Source organism: Vulpes vulpes, chromosome 13 (assembly GCF_048418805.1).
Source record: "Vulpes vulpes isolate BD-2025 chromosome 13, VulVul3, whole genome shotgun sequence".
Classification (NCBI taxonomy): Eukaryota; Metazoa; Chordata; class Mammalia; order Carnivora; family Canidae; genus Vulpes; species Vulpes vulpes.
Genome location: NC_132792.1, coordinates 151,035,068 through 151,056,109, shown reverse-complemented (window position 1 = coordinate 151,056,109; position 21,042 = coordinate 151,035,068). Strand labels below are relative to the sequence as shown.

Below are 21,042 nucleotides of genomic sequence, written 5' to 3'. Positions count from 1 at the left end.
TCCAGTGTCTGCACCATCTCCACTTCCTTTACTCTGTAATTTTTTCACATGATACCGTCGTCGTGCATGGCACCCGGAGAGGCGGCTCGTGGCTTGCACTCCTCCCCTCCCTTCAGTATACAGATGGCAGGAGCCGGTCTTGAATCCAGGACGGCCAAGGAAGGCTGATGTGTTGCGCTGCGGAACCTGGCCTTCGGTTTCTCAGCACTTGGCACTGGGGTTGACCTGGAAGCTGGGCATCTGGGTCATTTGTCCTTCCATCCCACGCCTCTCCTTGGCCCACGGACCCGAAGCAGGAATGCTGCAGTGCCCCCCACTTTCTCGGGGAAGGGAAGGCAGGGAGGGGGTAGCATAAGTGCGGCAAACTGTCCCACTTGTCTGCTCTGCCCCCCAAAGGCTGTGGGATATCGCCAGGGAGCAAGAAGAGGGCCATGGGGCCTGGCAGGGAGCTGGGGAAGTGGACCTGAGGATGCTCTGTTCCGGGGGAACCAGGGATCTGAGGGGGACAGAGGCCCTAAAGGAGAAACAGACGGAAGAGAACAGAGCGAGAAGGATAGAAGGCAGGAGAGAAAGAGAAGCAGCCCTTGCAGGCGAGCCTCCGGGGAGGGCGCGACAAGACACAGCAAGAGAACGGCAGAGAAGTGAGCACTCTACCCGGAGCACGGACGGGAAGGGGGGCCCAGAGTCATCCGAAGACGGCAGGGGCCACCAGGCACTGTGCTCTCCCTCCCTGTCCGTCAGATGCTGCTCCAAACACTTTGCGTACTTTATTCCAGTCAATCCCAACAGCCCTCGGGGTGGCCACTCTTGGGATCCCGTTACATAGATGGGGAAGCTGAGGCCGAGGGAGAGGACACAGTGAGTGAGGGGCTGAGCTCGGGCTTGCGTGGCGCTGGAGCACCTGCCGGCCGGCCAGCCTGCGGCCCCTCGAGGCCCCTTGTCCTCCTGGATTCTCACTGGGAGGAGAAAACAGGGACTCCCCACCTTTACTTGGAAATGGGACCCTTTCTCCCTTCCCCAGTCTCGCCTCCCAGGCTATGTAACAGACCCACGGGAGCGACTCTCCAGTCTCCAGGCCCGACCTCCGCCTGCGTGTCCCACCTCTCCGTTTTCTACCTTCTCCTCCCCAAAGTGGGTCTCTTCTTGTGCCATTCTTGTACCTGGTCTAAGCAGAACAGTGAGCTCTCCAGGGGGCCTGGGACTAGAGGTTTGCTGTGGACCCGGCACGCAGTGCCCCCTGATGACCAGGAAACGTGCTTTCTGCCCCTTCCCGCCCTGGCCGGCCCGTCTCGCCCTCCCCATACTGCGAATGTGGCCCTCCCAGGTCACGATGCAGCGGGAGGGGCAGTCCTGCCACCCAGGCCAGAGGAGCTGCGTCTGCTCAGACCTGGGCCCCGTGTGGACACAGCAGCTCAGACCAAGGCAGGCAGGTGAGTATCTCTGTCCCGTGAGCTCAAGAATGGCCAGGAGAGCCCCACTCTGCACAGGAGAAGCGTCAACAAGCCGTCTTTGGGGGCAGGAATGGGACCCCACAGGCCTGGGTAGGCTGGTCCCCAGGCATCCAGGGAAGTCACTCTGCCTAATGGAAGGAGGGAAGCAGGAATCAGAGGGGTCTCCCCGGAGGTGGCAGACGTTTCATTGCCAGCGCCAGCAGGACCCGCAAGCTCCCGCGTGCTGCCCTGTGCTCCTCTCGCCCCATCCCCAGCTTGCACTGATCTTTCAAAAGTGCAACAGACATTTTATATATGCTCTTTTTTCCTGGATGAAAGAGAAAAGCCAACCTTACCAGATGAATATACTTGATGTTGGGGTTACAACTATTACCATTCATTTTGTGAAGCGTGGACACCGGTGCTCAGAGTGGGATCTGGCTGATAAATAGAGCAGATTTGAACCTAAGGTGTGAGCCCACAAACCCAGGCTTATTTTGCTTCCCTCCCGCCCAGCTGCCAAGGACTCAGCCCCTCCTCGGTGGTTGGCTCCCAGGGTTAAGCTAAATTGGCTGAGAGAACAGGAGCAAGGAGCTGATGGTCCCAGGTCTCCGCCCCCCACACCCCACCCTACTCAGGAAGAGTCCCCTTTGTGCTGCCCCTTGAAAATCAGCCAGCCAACACGTGAACCAATTAAGACAAATTGGAGAGTAACAAGCCACCAGAGGTACTGCCCTCGGCACATTTCTTCTTATGCTCAATGGTTGCAACAATCAGACTGTCCAAGAGCGCTGGGGGTGACAAGTGAGAGGCTTGCAGGAGCTCTGAGCAGGGGATGAAGCGTGCTGTCCTCGGCATGAGGAGCAGACACTTCACTGCCCGCTGGCACAGCTCACAGATTCCTGCCACATTCCCCGCAGCAGGTTGGGAGTGTCCAGGGTCGGCCTCACACCCTCACCAGAGTTCTCTGGCCACATGTGCATGGGGTCCCAGGTTGGGGTCCAGAGCCTAGCTGTGCCCAGGAGCCCCTGGTCCCTTCAAAGGCACTCCGCCTGGGTTTCAACATCACCATTCAGTGTCTTTCTTCCCACCTTCACCTGTGTTCTCTTTCTTTCTTTTCCTTTTTAAATAATGATTAGTCAACTTACTTTCCATATTTTTGCTTTACATGACTTTATAATTTGTTGCTATTTACATACATTATAAAAATCTCCTAGTTCAGGGGTTGGAAATTTTTTTTTTTTTTTTTTTTTTTTGCTCTAAGGGGACATATCATAAACATTTTCTACTTTGCAGGCCATGATGCAAAACTTCTCTGTCAAAATTACTCAATTCCACCTCTGCAGCGCAAAAACAGCCAGACAAAACATAAATGAATCGGAGTGGATGTGTCCCGATAAAACTTTATTTACAGAAGTGAGCTCTGGGCCGAATTTGGGTCAGGCCAGTTTGCTAACTGCTGCCCTAGTCCATAGGTTCATTTTTAAATTTTTTTTTTTTTGTGCTCTTTTATCATACCGACACTTTTCACATTGGCATGATCCAATTTTCCTCTCTTTTCATGTATGGTTTGTGCTTTTTGTGCAGCCCACCTATTCTATAGGGGAAGAGACTGAGGCCCAGGAGGGAGAGTGGCTTACTAAGGTCCCACAGGTACTCTGTAGCAGCAGCTTTGTTCTCTTATAAGATCACAAGACCAATTTTGAGATTAGACAGCCTCAGCTTTGAGTTTTGGTCTATCACTTATGCTTGGACAAGACACACACACACACACACACACACACACACACACTTCTTTTTCTTGAAGTTAATTATTCCTCAATTTTTAAAAAATCTGCCTGGTTGTCCATGAACCCCTCACTAATTTATCTCATATGCTCTGATACCTCTACAATATGCCCATTAATAATATATTCTATACTTCTAAGTAATTAGTTACATTTCTTCTCTCCCAGCATTACCATTTCTGGTCTGTGCCCTCGCTCCAGTCTGTTCTGGCTGTTTCCACTGTTGTCCTGAAGCTGGTATTTTCTCTTTCTTAGTTTCCTCCTAATTTCATAGGAACAAATCCTGTAGGGGCTCCCCAAGAAAAGGATTCCCTGAAAGTCATTTGAATCCCTGCATTCTTAAAAATGTCCTTTTAAAAAAGCTTTTATCTATTTATTCATGAGAGACACAGAGCGAGGCGAGACACAAGCAGAGGGAGAAGCAGGTTCCCTGAGGGGAGCCTGATGTGGGAACTCCATCCCCGATCCCAGGATCATAACCTGAGCCAAAGGCAGATGCTCAACCATTGAGCCACTCAGGCGTCCCATCCTAAAAATGTCTTTCCCTTCACCCTTCACTAACAGTTTGGATACAGAACTCTGGGATGAAATAGTCTTCCATCAGAATTTTGCAAGCACTGCTCCGCGAGATTCTATATGTCAGCATTGCCATTGAGATAGGCACTCTGACTACGAATCTTTTGCATGTAAACTATTACATCACTATAAAAATTTGTAGGATTTTTTTTAACCCTAGAAGTTCCAGGATTTCCCAATGATATGCTTTGATGTGGGTCTTCTTTACTCAAAGAGCCAGACACCTGATGACCTGGCAACCTGAGGATTTTTACTCTTTGGCCCCAAAAAGTGTTATTACATTATCATCTTCTCTGCTTTTATCTTCTTTTTTTTCTGGAACTCCTATGAGTCAAAATGTAGGAGGGATGATTCAATTTTATCACCCCATCCCCTTTTTTCTTACTCCTTGTCTTTTTATTTTACCTTCTGAAAGATTTCTTTGACTTTATCTTCCAAACTTACCATGTTTTAAATTTTCTGCTACCCTCTTTTTTAAGACGCAAAAGTTCTTGCTTACATTTTGATTACTTCTTTTAGAGCATCCTATGTTATTTCAGGGATACATACATTTTATGTCCTCCTTTTGATCCCCGCATTAGCTCTACAGTCCACCAGGCTGCCTGAGGTAGAGCTCTTACCACACCAGATAAAAACTTTAAACCAACACCCCACCCCCGGTTTCAGCTGCAGTGTCCTCCACCCACTCACCCAAGGCCAGAGCTCTCCTTGAGTTTTACAGGAGACAGAACAAAGGTTCCTTTCTCATCTTTGCATGCTTGCATCTGGGCTGCAGGGTCCTTCACTTTACTAAAGCACTTACCATTCCTCCATCCACCTACCATCTGCAAAAAATTTGTTGAAACTACTTCTCTGCTATTTCTCTTCCCTCATTTTTTTTTATCCTTGTGGGCTTCCATCTTAAAAAATTTTTTTTCCTCTGGGTCAGATGACCGCTGTAGGCCAGCACCTACCACCGAGGGAACAAGGAGCCCATCCTGCACTTGCTGGGGCAGTCAGTACCTGGACCAGGCCCGGTGCAGTGGCCACGGGTGCAAGGTGACCTCAGGTTCCAGCCAGTGCACCACCCACTTTGTGTGGACCTTCCCCCGTGCCAAAAAACCAGCTGTGGACGTGGACCAGCGCTTTGTGGATAGCATCTCAGCCACCAGTCAGGCTCAGGGGCTGTCCAATGTGAAGGCTCCATTGTAGCTGGACATGATCTGGGATTGGGAGCAGTGGGGCAGGATCCTGCCACGGTCGCTGGACTTGCTGCTCATCATCAACATGATCTGCATCAACCCCCTGAAATGCACTGAGAGGCTCTAGAGAGCAGAAGGGCACCTGCTCTCACCCAAGACACCGCTGATCACTGCTGGGCCCTATAAAATCAATGGGAGATCACTCCACAGAGTAATATAGATTTTGACCTAACCCTTAGAAGTAGTCTCTGGAAGTGGGGGCTGTGGGAAAGAGCGCTCCTAGAGGACCTGGGCCAAGCCAGTGGCCTGCTCCTGGAGAGAATGATGGATATGCCAGCCAACAAGTACTTCATATTCCGGAAAGACTAACTACCTCCTTCTGCCACATGCTTGTGTCTCCATCAAAACCCCTGCGGGAACAAACCCAGACTGCCAGGCCCGGCCTCTCAGAGCTGACCATGAGGACTGGCCTTGCCCAGTCTGGCGGCTCTTGGCTGGTGGTCACAGGCCTGCTTAGCACCTGGGAATAAAATATGTTTCCTGCTGTCAAAAACAAAGACATTTCTCTTATCATTTCATTGGGTTTTTGGATTTTCAGGAGAAATGAGAAATAGATACCAATGTCCAATCCCCCATATTTAACATGATTTTATTAGCTTTTTTAAAAAAATTTTTATTTATTTATGATAGTCACACAGAGAGAGAGAGAGAGGCAGAGACATAGGCAGAGGGAGAAGCAGGCTCCATGCACCGGGAGCCCGACGTGGGATTCGATCCCGGGTCTCCAGGATCGCGCCCTGGGCCAAAGGCAGGCGCCAAACCGCTGCGCCACCCAGGGATCCCCTATTATCTTTTTTTTTTAAAGATTTTATTTATTTATTCATGAGAGAAACAGAGAGACAGAGAGAGAGAGAGAGAGAGAGAGAGAGAGGCAGAGACACAGGCAGAGGGAGAAGCAGGCTCCATGCAGGGAGCCCGATGCGGGACTCGATCCCGGGACCCGAGGATCACGCTCTGGGCTGAAGGCAGGCACTAAACCGCTGAGCCACCCAGGGATCCCCATGATTTTATTATCTTAATGTTTAAAGAAACCATAGGAAGTCCTTGCTAATTAATCTAGAGCCCAGAAGCTGTAACATTAAAATAATAAATTTGGTTACATAAAAAAAACAACCAACATTCTGCATGACAAAAGACAACATATGCAAAATTAAAAGACAAATGACAAAAATGGGAAGATATTTATTTGTATTGATATTGTTACAAAAGTAGCTTCTAGAAATTGATAAGAGAAAACCCCAACATTCCAATTTTTGGAATGGATAAGGATATGGGGAGAGGTCACAGAAAAGGAAATTTAAATGACTATTAAGCATATGAAAAACAGCCAAATCTCTCTTATACTAAGAGAAGTGCAAATTTAAACTATTCTGAGATACCATTTTTTTCATCTATCAGATAGGTGAAAACCCAAAAGTTTGGCATCCGCTTTGCTGATAAGGATATGGGGGAAACAAGCATTCTCCTATATCTCTGGCAAGTTTTTGTAATGCCTTTGAATATCAGTTTCCTTATCTGTAAAATAGAGCTAATAATAGTGCCTCCGTCCTTTTTAGGATTATTAGAAGGATGAAAAGAAATAATGCATGTGGAGTGCCTACCACAGACCTAGTGCACACTTAATACTGCTTATTAACCTTGCTAGCATATGTTTGACCACATCATTATGCTTTTCTTCACTGAAGCATCTACAGAAGACGAGAATAAATGCTGCCTTCCTCCTCTCCTGTGAGATCTCCAAGGACAGAGACCCTGAGTGGCATTTCTGTGTCGCTCTCAGTTCCAGACACAGGACAGGACATAGCATGTGCTCACTAAACACCTGATTTTGAAATATAATGGTCCATTCTTAGGCTACATCTGTAATCTTGGGCTTGTGCCCAGAGTTTCTTATTTTGCCTCCAAGTATGGAGGGCACAGGCCAGCAGCGAAGATGAACAACAGGAATCCGGGCACCAGGCCCGTGTGCAGAGCTGGTGCTCCAGGGTTGAACTGCAGAGTGCACCCGTCAGCAGACAGCCCTGTGATGGATGAGGCACATTACCCTGTGATCACCGACGCTTCCAATCACTGATGCCCAGCTGTCAGCTCAAGGAAGGAACGCCTAGTCAGGAAGGGGTGCATGGGCCAGGACAGGGCAGGCATCACAATGCAATCTCCCCAGATCAAGGGTGGAGGGAAGCTTCTAGTGCTACCTGAGAACATGTCTCAATAGCAGGGGCCCTTCCTGCCTCCTGCTGGGGAATCCAAGGGAAAGGAGGAGCCGAGGAGCAGAACAATGCCTGGTGTCTTGATAGGAGGACTCTAGATGCCCTGGCCATTTCATATCTAGGTTAGGATTCCATTTCCAATAACAATCTCTAAGCCTCAAAGATTAGAGACCTCAGGCCCTTTCCACCAGACTCACCCCCATTTCTCTTCCTTTGTTTCCCAGCAGCCCTGGCTCCTCTGATAACAAAGGCACAGGGAGGCAGAGAGTGATGCTAGAATCAGAGGGATGTCGGGAGGTCACCTGGTCCAGTCTGCTGTTTTCAGGCCAGTGACCTTCTAAACCGTTCCCAACACAAGCTGCCATTATGCCTGGCATTACAACAATATGACAATGGACATTTGTTCTGTTTCTGGTTGACAGAAAGCTGGCACACAGGCTGTCTCCTTTGGGATCACAGCAGCCCTGTAGTATATATGGGGCAAGTATTCTTATTTTGTATAGACGAGGAGATAGGTTGGGAGAGGCAAGGTCCCTGGCTCTTCCAACCCAAATGCTATTCTCTTTCTAGAAGGTCCAGAGTGTCAATTCTGCATTTAATCATCTGATGGTCAATTTTATATACACACACACACACATACACAGTTGTGTCTGCTTTTACGCAAACCGAATTCCACTTGCTCATTCCTTCATATACATGGAGAGCAGTCGATCACTGCCTGTTCTTCCTGTACATACTCTGCAAAGTCAAGGACAGCGAATGACTCATCCAGAAGCCTCCTCCCTGCAAGCTACAAATTCAAGCTCCCTCCTTCCCTCTCTGGTCAGCAGGAGTGGGTGGGGTTGTAAGTGGGTCAGGTGGGGCTTGGTCTGAGGATTCCCAGGCAGGCGGGAAGGAGGTGGGAAGGCAGGGAGCTGGGGGAGCGTGTGCCCTGGAGATGGGCGTTCATTTCGCTGGCATTGAGAATGTTGGAGAAAGCGGAGGACTTCATTACCTCTCCTCCCCTCTACAGCCTCCCTGCCAGGCCAGGGTGGAGAGACAAGGAGAAGGTGCCTGCTGAGAGGTACCTGAAATAGGCCAGGCCTGCCAGCCTCTCCAGGGGAAAGAATTGTCAGCTCAAGCCCTGGGTGGAAACACACTTTCTTCGGAGACTTCAGATCTGAGCTCTCCTGCACCTTGCACCTGAGGAGCTGACGAAGCTAGAGGAGAATTACAGGCCTCTCGAGTCTCTCTTCCCTGGGGGTTTAAACTTGACCTCAAGAAATGCATGGAGGTCTGTGGCTGGAGAGCTGAGTTCTAGTCCCACTTAGGCCAGTGGTGTTCCTGGGGGGCCCTGGCTGGCCCAGACACAGACCCCAATGAGCTGCAGTTTCCATAACAGCAACAACAAAAGACTAAAACCAACTGCTACGACTGCTCAGAAGATAGACTAGAAGGAAAGTGTTTAGAAGACAGATCTTGGAGGCCTCAGGGTCTCCCCTGCTTGGTCCTCTTCCTCCTGGGGATCCCCTTGCCTGTAGTTCCCAGCCAGGGTCCTCCTCTTGACCCACACTTGCCCATTATGGTCAGCCATCCTTCCCTCCTTCCTTTCTCCCTCCCAGGTCATACTGCAATTCTATCCAGTGTCTGGGTCTCCCCATTCAATCCCAGTCTGCACATGCGCCATGCTACCCCTAAATCACACACCCCACCATAACCACAATCAGCAGCAGCATTACTGAATGCTTAGGAAGAGCCAGGTGACGGGCTACCACTCTTCCCAAATTGCGTTATATTCAATCCTTACAACTCGGAGGTGCGTACCATCACCAGTCCCATTTTATGGATGAGCAACGGGTGGATTGGCAAGTGGTGTAACTGAGGTCCAGATCTAGAAAGTTGGACTGCAGATCCCGCCCTTTTGTCAATTAGTTCCACTCCTCACTGTCACTATTATCATTCACCCTGGAATCTCCCCTCTTCCAGAAGCAAACAGAAGGCAGGAGGGCCTCTTCCAGACTCACTCAGCCGGAAGGACTGAACGTGTGGGGTGAGGAGCAGTCCTCTGAGGGCAGGCTGTCACCCCTTCCCCATCCACAGCCACTGCTGTGCACAAGAGATGCAAACAACTTTTAGTATTTGCAGAAGCAAAACGCAGCGTGGAGAGTACAATCTACTACAAAATAAGCAAAGCATTTGAAAATCAAATAAAAATGACCTTTGCTTTAGCCACTATTTGGAATTAAGTGCATCGTGACTGGTGACTCAGAATGTGGGTGACAGGTGCCTAATGACTTAATTAGAAGCACAGTCAGGGCTGGAAAGGACTTCATATACCACTTTGTTCAACTTCTCGATGTTACAGATGAGGAAACTGAGGCCCACGGCGGGGGATGGGGGTTTCCCTTGGGCCTTACAGCCAGGAAACGGAGGCCTGAGCGGGGAACCAGCAGCTCTTCTGAGCTCAGACCACGCCTCTTAACAAGTAGATTCGGAGGAAATAAAGGCACTGACAAGTCTTACTCGGCAGAGCGGCCCCTTCTCACCATGCCACCCAGGTCAATGCTTGATTTCCATTTTATGGATGAGGAAACAGGCTCAAACACATGTCAGCGCTCAGTGGAAGAATCTGGGCCTTGAGGAGGTAGGTCCCTGGCTGGCATTTCCTAGTTCCTCCCTCTCTCCTCTATTTGAAGAACATGTACTGCACCCAGCTTATGGTGGGCACCGCACAGAGGGATGGGGAGGAAGGGAAGCACAGTCCCTTCTCCCTGGAAATTCTGGTCCAGGCAAACAGCAGGTGTTGGGGTGGAGAACAGGGGTCCTGCTGGGACAGGCACAAGAAGGCACTGAGGTCCAACCCGCATGTACATTGTTTCTTAACCAAGGTCTGGGAGGAGTCTGGGAGGTGTGGGCAAGGGCAGCCATGCCCAGACGGGTGGGAGGGGGTGCTAGGTGATCAGTGGCTGGGCAAGGGTCCCCCCCCAGCTCAGAAGTGAGGTGTCTGTCCCCGCACCCCCAGCACTGAGAAGTACCAGGCCTCTGCCCCTGCCGGGCACACAGAGGGTGGGCCCGGGATGAGGCAGGTGGGCATTTACCCTGGCTTGACCCAGACTCCGCTCCCAGAGAGAGCTATTTACATCAAGAACTGTTCAAGGACGGGGACAGCACAAGCAATTACTGGCAGCCCAACCCAAGCCCGGCTCCGCTCCACTCCCCCACTCTGTGTTTTATATGGTCAATAAAGCGGCTGCCTGATTCGCGTTCTTGGCAGCCGAGTTCAGGTGTGAGTGTTCGGCCGGGAAACCAGCTGGCCGCACGGGGGAGAGGAACTGCCTCCGCCCGGTTGCAGGTGCAATGCCCCAGCCCCGGCTCGAGAGGTGGCCTGTGTGCAGGGGCATTTCCCACAAAACCCCTCCAAGCTAACAAAGGAAACTCCTAGAACCAGGCCTTTCCCTCCCCTGTGGAGCCCATGAAAGAGCTAGGTCAGTGCGTCTGGCCCCAGAACAGGAATCGAAGGGGCCTTCCCTGGCTCCCTGGAAATGTCACAGCGATCTACGCGGGGACATACGGTTTTCACAGAACTACCAGCAAGGCCTCCCTTCCCGGCCTGCCTGGGACGTGTGCACGAGCTAAGAGACAGGCGTGTGATTCAGGTACATGATGACACGGGACATGGAACGTGAACACGCGCACAAGAGCACGCAGCGCCGGTAGCAGCACCGTGTCTGCGGCCGCCCTTTGCTGCCTTGTTGCTCGGGACAGAGAAGGACTCTGGTGCCTCGTGCCGGTTCTCCACACTCCCCACTCCAGAGCCCTTCAGGCTGCCTTCACGCTGGACTGCTCTCCACCCCCCTCCAGTGCCCATTTCCATTGATGCAAATCCCACCTGTTGGGCAAAGGCCTGAGCAATGCCACTTCTTCCAGGAAGCCTTCCTTGAGCCTCCCAGCCAGAGGCACTTGCCCTTTTCCAAACATGATCTCCATCCTGCTCTCCTAATCAACAGTGCTTTCTGCCCTGACATTATTCTTTTATGTGAATATCTGAATTTCGGGCAGCCCAGGTGGCTTAGCAGTTTAGCACTGCCTTCAGCCCAGGGCGTGATCCTGGGGTCCCGGGATCGAGTCCCACGTCGGGCTCCCTGCATGGAGCCTACTTCTCCCTCCGCCTGTGTCTCTGCCTCTCTCTCTCTCTCTCTCTGTGTGTGTCTCTCATGAATAAATAAATAAAATCTTAAAAAAAAATCTGAATTTTCCCCCCAAATTCATTAGCTACCCCCCACACACCGCCACCCGCCGGGGCAGGATTCGTGTCCAATTCATTTCAGCATCCCCCACAGGGCTAAGCGCAGGCCTTGGCACACAGCAGGAGCCCAGCAAACATCCCCTGAGTGAACGAACACAACATTCTTGCCCACACACGTGAAAGACACACGAGGGTGCCGGGCAGGTTTCCTGGGGTGCCCTCACTCATTCCACTCCTTTTCCTGCTCCCCTGGGTGGAAGTTTTTGTTTTCCCCCCTCAGTGAATCATTGATATCAAATGTGTGCGATGGGTGGGAGGGGGCATCAGCAAAAACAAAGATCGTTGTCTAAGAGTCAGATGTTCTCTTCTCAAGACTGGAAAAATCTGGTGACTGCTCCCTTCAAAGGACCCACAGGTTCATTGCGGGCCCTTGGGGAAAGGGCTGGGACTCCTGGGAGGAGGGTGGGGTTGGAGGAGGCTGGGAGTGGGGCTGGCTGGCTGGACTGCAGGGCCTCCCCGGCCAGCACAGCACCTGGAGGGGGCCCGGCCTGCGCAGGACGGGAGAAGGCGCTGGGCCTGCTGTGTGCTCCACGAGCGGACACCGACACTGCACATGGGAGCCGCAGAGCCGGGTCCCTGCCACGAGGCCCCATCCTGGGCCCTCTGCCCCCAGCACCCAGGGCAGAGCACACAGCCCATGGGAGGACCTGAGACGCTTCCTCCACTCAGAAACTACCACCAGCCCACCTCCCCTTCCACCGCCCCTAGTTCGTTTCCCAGAGTTAGGAGTCGCTCATGTTCTGTCTCCCTTTCTGACTGGGTGATGGGCACTGAGGGGGGCACTTGATGGGATGAGCACTGGGTGTTATTCTATATGTTGGCAAATTGAACACCAATAAAAAATAAATTTATAAAAAAGAAAAAAAAAGAAAGAAACTACCACCAGGAATCCTGAGCCTCTGAGGTGGAACGCACCCTTCCTGTGCCTGGATGTTGAATGACACAGGGACCGTCACCAGATCTTATAGCTCATTAACAGCTTAGTTAATGGTTACAGCCTCCATGAACTGACCGTCAAAATCCGCGGATCACTCTCGGGCCACGTTCAGTGCTTTCGCTCTGGCAGAGTTACTAGACTGCTGCACGGAGGGGGAAGGATCACCCACCCATTGCCCCAGGCACTCACCCATTCAGACACAGGCTGAAATCAGGGGGGATTTGAATGGGGTCAGGTGAGTCTGTGAATGTTTCCTGCAAGGTTAGAAACCTCTGGTCTGATTGCAATGCTCAAGATTCCCAATTCCAAAATGGAAAGTCTCTGGCTGGTTATGTTAGTCTCCAAGTGCCTCCCACCACCAGCACGATTCTTGGTTCCCCCGGAGGGAGGATGAGGGTGGAGGAGGAATTTGTGTTTGAGGCCCACGGCCAGGGCCTGGAGTAGTGCCCGGCAGGGATGTGCAGACTAAAGATACTCCGGTACTTCTCATGCTTTTATACACGGGGAAGAAAGGCAGAAATGACTCAAAATGGTAAGGCCCATCCACCTGGTCAAGTCCTGACAAGTCAAGGTTGTGGATTCAAGCTCTAGGAGCTTACTTGGCTCAGATCTCCCAAACCCCACCTCATGGTAGCCGTGATCCTACGCAGCCATCTCTCAAGTGCACAGGCAGCTGGAGAAGAGAGGGGGAGACTATGACGGGTTGAATTGTGTCCTCAAAAATTCATCCGATAAAGTTCTAACCTCTCATACCTCGGAAGGTGGCCTTCTTTGGGAGCAGGATAGCAGCAGATATAATTAGTTAGGATGAGATCATGCTGGAGTAGAGTCAGCCCCTAATCCAATATGACAGGCGTCCTTATAAAAAGGGGACATTTGGATATAGAGACGGATACGCACCTAGGGAGACTGCCACATGAGGATGAATGAAGGCAGAGATCAGGGTGATGCAGCCGAAGCCAAAGAACACTAAAGAATTCCACAAACCCCCAGAACCAGGGCAGAGGCCTGGTCCTCCCTCACAGACCTCAGAAGGAACCAACCCTGCTGACACCCTAATCTTCAACTTCTACCTTCGGAGACTGTGAGATCATAAATTTCTGTTACTTAAATCACCTTGGCTGTGGTACTTTGTAACGGCAGCCTGAGCAAACTAATATAGAGGCCTGAGGCAGACTACTTGTGCTGACGGTGATAACGTGAAGCTAAGTTAACTAAGGGTCAGACTCATAATCCTATTAAAGAAATGTATATACTGAAAGTTAGAGGTGGATGGATGGATGGGTGGGTAGGTGGATAGGTAACCATAGATGGATGGATGGAGAGATAGATGAACAGATAGATGATAGCTAGAAGATGGATGGATAGATGGATGGATAGTAGATAGATACCCAGATGATGGATGGATGGATGGATGGATGGATGGATGGATGGATGGACAGATGATAGACAGATATACAGACAGACAGATGGATAGATGATAGGTAAATAGACGAATCTAACTACCATGCAGACAAGGTGCCTGGGCTCTCCCCAGCCCAGCAGCTCTCCCATGCAGAGTTGGAGAGAAACCTCCCCGTGTGGGTGGCTGAACATTGGAGAATCATCCCACAAGGAGACGCCAGGCTCTACATGCCACAATCACTATGGCAATATGTCCTCCTGAAAACCTCGCGGTAAAGATATCCTTAGCCCCACTTTACAAAATAGGAAGATGAAGCTCAGAGAGGTTAAGTCATTTGTCTAACGCCACAGGGCTAGTAAGTAGCAGGACTGGGATTCATATTCATCCCTGCCTAGCCTCAAACACGGGGTCCTTTTGTCACACCTGCTGCTTTACACAAATGCCGCTCTGAATGAGCCCGTGTTCAAATAAAGGGGCTCAGTAGACCCGACCATGAGCCAGACCTGCTTAGAGGGGGAAGTGTTGTGTCTTCAAACCTGTGATTCAGGCCAGCCCATCCTCACTGATCGATTATCATCGTGAGGCCCCTGCCCTCTGCTCCATGATTCCAACCTGCTTCCCCTCAAAGTAGTGGCTTTAAACACCAGCCTCATGTTGCATGTGTGGCCTCTCCTGGATTCTGCTTCCTCCTCAGGGTTCTGGCTCAGTTTGCCTTTCTGGTCCCAGAATCTCCCTTTGTTTCAGCCTCTCTAGTTCCTGGCCCATAGAACTCACCACCGCTAGTGGTCCACTCTTAGCCAAGCTAGCCTTAAGCATTGGTTTGGGGGCTGGGCAGCCCCAGCTCCTCCCCGGGATTGGGAGAGGAGGCTAAACACAACAGCTGATACAAATGCAATCATATTTGCTGGGCAATCACACTGGGGCCCTGCTAAAATGTATGTAAATGTCTTAAGAGTCTTGGGGAGCCTTGAGGGGCTGGTGGAGGTACCCTATTCAGGGGCCCAGGCTCCCTGGTCCCCTCTAATGTCCTCAAATTACAATCCTGCTCCCAGGACTTGGCCTGACAGAGGCACATTAGCTGTAGCCCTGGGCTTGTAGAACCTGGCTTATATCTCACGTGGTCCTTTCTGTGAAGTTCTCAGAGATTTCCAACCACACCAGACACTGCAGCCTCTGAGATGCCTTCATGCTGTTCCTCTGGCTGAGTGGCCTTTCCTTTTCCTCTTTGCCTAGCCAGCCCCTCCTCTTCCTTCAGGGCCCAACTCAGATGGCATCTCCTCTGGACTCATCCCACACTTGGGTTGGGTGTCTCTCTGTTATATCTCTTTACCATCTAGTAGTACTCATCAGGGTACTCCTTAAGCTCTGTGGCTATGTCCTGGTCTGAGGTCCTCACCAGCTGTGATCTGGACAGGCAGGACCTTTGCCTGCCTCGCTAACGCCATACCTCTGCACACAGCAGTGGAAGGATAAACAATTATGAAGGAGCACATGGCCAAGGCCACAACGGGGCATTTGTGGCTTTCAGAGGCCAGTTATGTTTCTTCAGAGAAAGCCCCTGGGCCCCAGGCCTAGTAGGTATCCCCACATATGTTGTTGTCCATCAGGGCAGAAGGGCAACTTCTTGGGACCACCTTGGGTCCCAAAAGGATTCATAGTCCATCATACTTACTCCTGACAAGTGAGCCCGGAGTCTACTCTCTGAGCTCAGAGCTCGGCCCTGGAACACCATGTCTACTGAAGAGCACAGACCAGCATGAAGCAGGCACAAAAAAGCTCTACCATTCAAACCAGTGATGTTAAGTCTCCAGGGTCCATGAAAGGAATGTGGTCATGTTATGCCAATCATGAGTGATATTTGCTTGTCCCTAAAAGTACAACTGGGTACAACTCACGTGGTGTAACCAGGTGGTGCAGTTGGTTAAGCATCTGACTCATGATTCTGGCTCAGGTCATGATCTCAGGGGTTGTGAGATAGAGCCCCAGGTCAGACTCCACACTCAGTGGGGAGTCTGCTTGAGGTTCTTCTGTCTGCCCCTCCTGCTCATGCTCTCTCTCTCTCTAAAATAAATAAATAAAACCTTAAAAAAATACAACTCAAAGATAAAAATAGAATTTCTATGAGCTAAATATAAAACCAAGTCCAGGGTCGTTCAGCCCGTGTGGAATTTTCACACTAAATCAACACCTCCTCAGGGCTGCTTCCTGATACTTCCTGACACTTGAAAGCAGAAGTGTGACTGGCTAAGGGCTGAGAGTGAGAGTGGGCATAGAGAGCCCAGGACTGCCTGGAACCTCACAGCAGCAGGAGGAAGAGAAGGGGGCGGGGAGGCAGAGGAAGACGAAGAAGGAGGAGAGAAGGAGAAAGAAGAGGAGGGGAGGAAGAGGAGTGGGGAATGGAGACGAAGAAGGAGGAGGAGACGAAGAGGGGGGATAGGGGAAGGAAAAGGATAGGATGGGGGAGAGAAGGAGGGACAGGGGGAGGGAAGGGGAAGGAGGAGAAGGAGAAGAAGGAAAAGAGAGAAGAGAGAAGAGAGAAGAGAGAGAGAGAGAGAGAGAGAGAGAGAACATGTCTTACTGCTATTTCCAGATCGGTTTGCCCCAGACTCCACCCTTTGCAGTATACAAGGGAAATTTTGATGCTGGACCTATTTTGTTTTGATTTTTCCCTTGGCCAACGTGGCTGTCCATTCCTCCAAAACCAATGCTTAAGAAAGCAGGAGGTGATGCCAAAACTGCTGCAGAGCTCACACAGTTTCATATCTTTGCAGTAGACTTCTCTTTGCTTTCCTGAAGCACTGGCTCCTAATTAATGCCTCTGACCCTCACAGAGCCTTGGGATTCTAGCCCGTGGGCCCTAGGCCCAGTGCCAATGGCTTGAAGAGGCTGTGAAGAGTTGTTTTCTCCCTCCCATCCTGCAGCAAAGCCAGTGGTCTTCCTTTGGCCTGGTTCCCCTGACACTTGTTCAGATAACTATTTATGCATCCTTTTCACCCTACTGTCTCCATCAGGAGGGGCACTAGTATGCGGGCAATATTGCTTTAGTTTGGGTTTGCTCCTGTGTTTGCCAATTTATTTTATTCACCTTTAAAAATGATTTCTCCACTTCAGTTCAAAAACCAACTGATTCAAATGTGCTTTCTTTCTTTCTTTTTTTTTTTTTTTAGATGCATAGAACCAACAACAACAACAAAAAGATAATATTAGCAAGAAAATGAGAACCGGAAAATAAAGGTAGTAAATGAGATATAGTTACAAGCCAACAGCAAGGTTTTAACCTGCCACCCAATCAGGTTCTGAGTCTCCTAGAGGCCAAAGCAAAGATGGCAATACGATCAAAAACAATTGGGAGTGTCCAGGACGTCACAAAGAGATCATCAAGTGTCCCAATAATGCATTCAGCACTAAAGAGGCACTTCTGCTCTGGCTTTGAGGAATGTGGTCCGCTCTCTCATTTCTTCCATAAATATTAAATGAGCATCTTCTAATTGCCAGGCCTGTAGGCTCTGGGGGTAAAATATGTGTCAAGCTGTGATCGTTTCCCTTGCTCTCCATAAAGAAATACATCTGCCTTCCTAATTTGTGCTCAGCTTTGGGTGGTGAGTATTTGGAGGTGTGGGGGGTTAGGGAAGTGGCTCTGGGGAAGAATAGATCTTCTGTCTTAGCTTTTCTCTTTTCTCAGCCTGCAATGCCCAACTCTTCATTTGCTGCCCAGATAAGTTAAGTCCTCATCCTTCACAATGCAATTCAAATGCCACCTCCTGCAGGAAGCCTTCCCATATATTCCCAGGCTGAACCGATGGTTCCTACAGCACTTGACAAGCGATTCAACTTAGCACTTATTTCATTTTTCCTCCCAGCATAGACTCTTCTGTTTTGTCCCTGGGACTACCTTGTTTATGTCTGTATTTTCAGGGTACAGCCCAGGCCCTGGCACATAGGCCAATATAGATCTGCTTGTGTTACATTAAAGATCATCTCATAAATGGGACATTCAGAGGTCAGACACACAGGAGTTCATTTCACCCAGGACCAAGGCAGCTCTGAGTGAAGCTAGCAGGAATTCAGTGCCAACAAATCAGACCCGTGTCCACAGCCTAGAAAGGGCTCACACATTCTCCTGCCACTCAGGAGGGTGGCTTCTCATGATTGTCCCAACCAAAAGGGTGTGAATATCAATATTCTTCTCTAACCCCACCAACCATTGGGAGAAGCAAGTGACAAAGAGGCCTTGTCTTGTCTAAGGTGTGGGAGGGGTTATGGAGGTCCCGGAAAGAGCTCTGGCTGTAATTCTGTGTGTGGCTGTGTGTGTGGCCGAGTATGTGGCCATGTGTGTGGCTGTGTATGTGGCTGATGGCCCAGGGCACATCACTTCACCTCTCTGCACCTAAATTGCTACAACTGTCCATAAGGAGAATAAAACCTACCTTGTTCAACCTTATAAAATATCAATATTATAAAAGGGCTTATCATAAAACTTGGCCTGGGATTGTGCTTGTTAAATATTTTCTTCCTTCCTCTGGCACTGTGCTGTGCACAGGAGATGCAGAAGATCATGACACCACCCCTGTCCTCAAAGAGGATGAGGTCCCTATCCTCTTTGTCTTTATATTTTGTGCATTCCAACCTCATCTGTACACCCTTTGTCTCTCTAGGGGTGTCTCCTCTGGGCGGAACAACACAGAAGATAAGCAACAAGCTTGGGTACCTAATTTATACAGTGCCTAAGTGAGGTTGATTATAACCTCACTCGTCCCTGGCCATTGCTCTGAGGGGAGTCCCCTGGAATATTCTGGGATAGAGGGCTGCTTCCTCAAAGGATGGTCCATGCCGATGTCTGACCAGCACAGACTCTCTGTTGGAGGCCTGTGTGGGTCCTAGAGGGAGGGCATGGGGGCAGCCAGACATCAGAGAAGCCTTCAGGTCAAGTCTCCATGAAGGATCTGCTTCCATGGGGAGGCTGGAAGCAGTCAAGACAGACGATGATTCAGGGAAGGTTCTGGAAATAGAAACCCCCAGCTCTTCTCCATTAGGGGCAAGGACAGGCCTCCACCCACTCTGACAGGCCTGGGGACCATTTCTGGAAGAATCAATGTGTTGCCTGCACCAGATGACTCACACCCAGGCACTGAGTGTGCCTCTGGCCACTCCCGGAATGAAGATGAGGACAAGGATGGGAGGGGCAAGGAGCCCAATTCTCTTTCGCTGAGCCTCAGCTGTCAACAGTCAGATTTATACAACACACAATATAAATCTGAAAGGGATTAGTTTGGTTTGGTTCAACTGTGCATTACTAATCTTGCTCATACCCACCCCCCACCTCCAGGATTTTGCACCATTATCACCAGGGCATAATTTTCCTATCAAGAGCTAATTGTTATAGACAGCCATGAATGAGTAGCTGTGATTCTTCAGGGCTGAGAAAGTGGAGGTGTATTTCAAACCCAACATCAGCAACAATAATCATAAAAACAAGCTCTCATGTGACCCTCTGTAAGACCCAAAGGAGAGTGGCTCTCCAAGGTATGTAGCTCTACCAACATAGCCTTTTGGGGAGTCTGGGACAGAGGAATACTCAGGGGAATCTTTCTGGCCCTAGAACAGGCTTTGAGATCAGAGTAGCTGCGCAGAAGAACAGAAGCTTCAGGAGAAGCACCAGGGGCCCTGCCCGGCCTCAGAGCTCCAAAGGGAAGCAGATGCTGAGACGATGGCAATGGTCTCTCATAGAAGGCAATCAGCGCATTTATATGTCACATTTCCAGCCATCGCATTTTCTAAGCACACCTCATCCCTGCTCAAGGATGTTCTCTTGGCAACACTCAGGTAGATCTTGCATTAGGGGAATGTATGACACAAAAATCCAGACTTTTCAGAAAGCCCTCAACAATCATATTCTATCATTTACCTTGCAGAATTATTCAAATAGGATCTCCTTTACAGGCATTTGGAATGGAAAATGATTTATGAACTTTAACTTGCATGGAACTTTACCCTCCCCCAACATGGTTGATGCCTCCTTTGCTCATCTTTGATTATTGACATGGCCTACTGGGCATGATGACCAGGTTGACCCTGGTTGCATGTCCTGCCTCTCCAATCAGGCTCCCTGAGAACTCCTGTTCTCTCTACTCCAGCTCTGGAGATCACCAGGGCTCTGCCAAGAGTAGGTGCTGGGCACACTGTTAATTGACCAAAAATAGGGGTGAGTTTACATCTTCTGCTTGAGTTACATCTTCTGTCTGACCACATACTAATGAATTCCTGAAAACACTTTGCTTTACAAGTAGCCTCTCTTTGCCTCCCAGAGAGCCTCTGGGATCAGGTGAGTCATTGTGGGAAGAAAAAACAGCCCTCATTTGCCTGACTTTAATTAAACAATCATTTCCCAAAGGATTCTGGAGGGCCAGGCCCTGAGCTACAGTTTGGGGTGGCAAGAAAAATCCAATTCCTGACCTGGGGATAGAATGTACTAACTGGTGCCCCCAATGGGACATGTAGAGGCTGTGATGGGATCCATCAGTCAAGCCACTGTGGATCAAGATACAAATGTACTTTGGTCCCCAGACTGTACCTCAGCATGGCCCCTCCACTTCTTAACCTTTGGGGATTTAGCTTTTGACCCATGAGACAGGTCCTACCCTAAGGCAGAGGCTGGCTGGTGCTTCTTCTCTCCTTCCCTGGGCCTCACTTTGCTCTTGGACAGACTCGCTATCTCTAAGGGGGCCCAGTCCCTGGTTCGTAGATCCAAAGGCTAGGAACTCTTTCCTCTTCATTGGAGAATCCAGTTGCTAGGGTGCTAAAGTAGTACCACCACTTCCAAAGTGTTACCCCTTAACATTTCCTCCATCCTGTAAGCCAGACTCTCAGGAAATGGATTTCTATTGCCCTATGGGGGTCTTAGGAAAGCACAGTGACTCCCTTGAGCAGTGCTGTCCCATAGAAATATAAGCAAGCCACAGACATAAGTCACATACGTGGACTTTCTGCTGCTACATTTTAAAAAGTAAAAAGAAATAGATAAAATTTAATTTTTAAAAATATTCTATTTACTCATGAGGGACACAGAGTGGACATTCTGCTGCTACATTTTAAAAAGTAAAAAGAAATAGATAAAATTTAATTTTTAAAAATATTCTATTTACTCATGAGAGACACAGAGAGGGAGAAGCGG

The 21,042-nt window shown here is 49.8% G+C and overlaps 1 protein-coding gene and 1 pseudogene across 2 annotated transcripts in view; one reads left to right on the top strand and one right to left on the bottom strand.

The window, feature by feature from the left end:
- The window catches only part of KCNH1 (potassium voltage-gated channel subfamily H member 1), a 367,276-nt gene that overhangs the window by 22,128 nt on the left and 324,106 nt on the right, over window positions 1–21,042 (bottom strand). The gene's annotated exons all lie outside the window — the stretch shown is intronic.
- Window positions 1,331–5,431, top strand: LOC112907145 (methyltransferase-like 26 pseudogene; annotated as a pseudogene).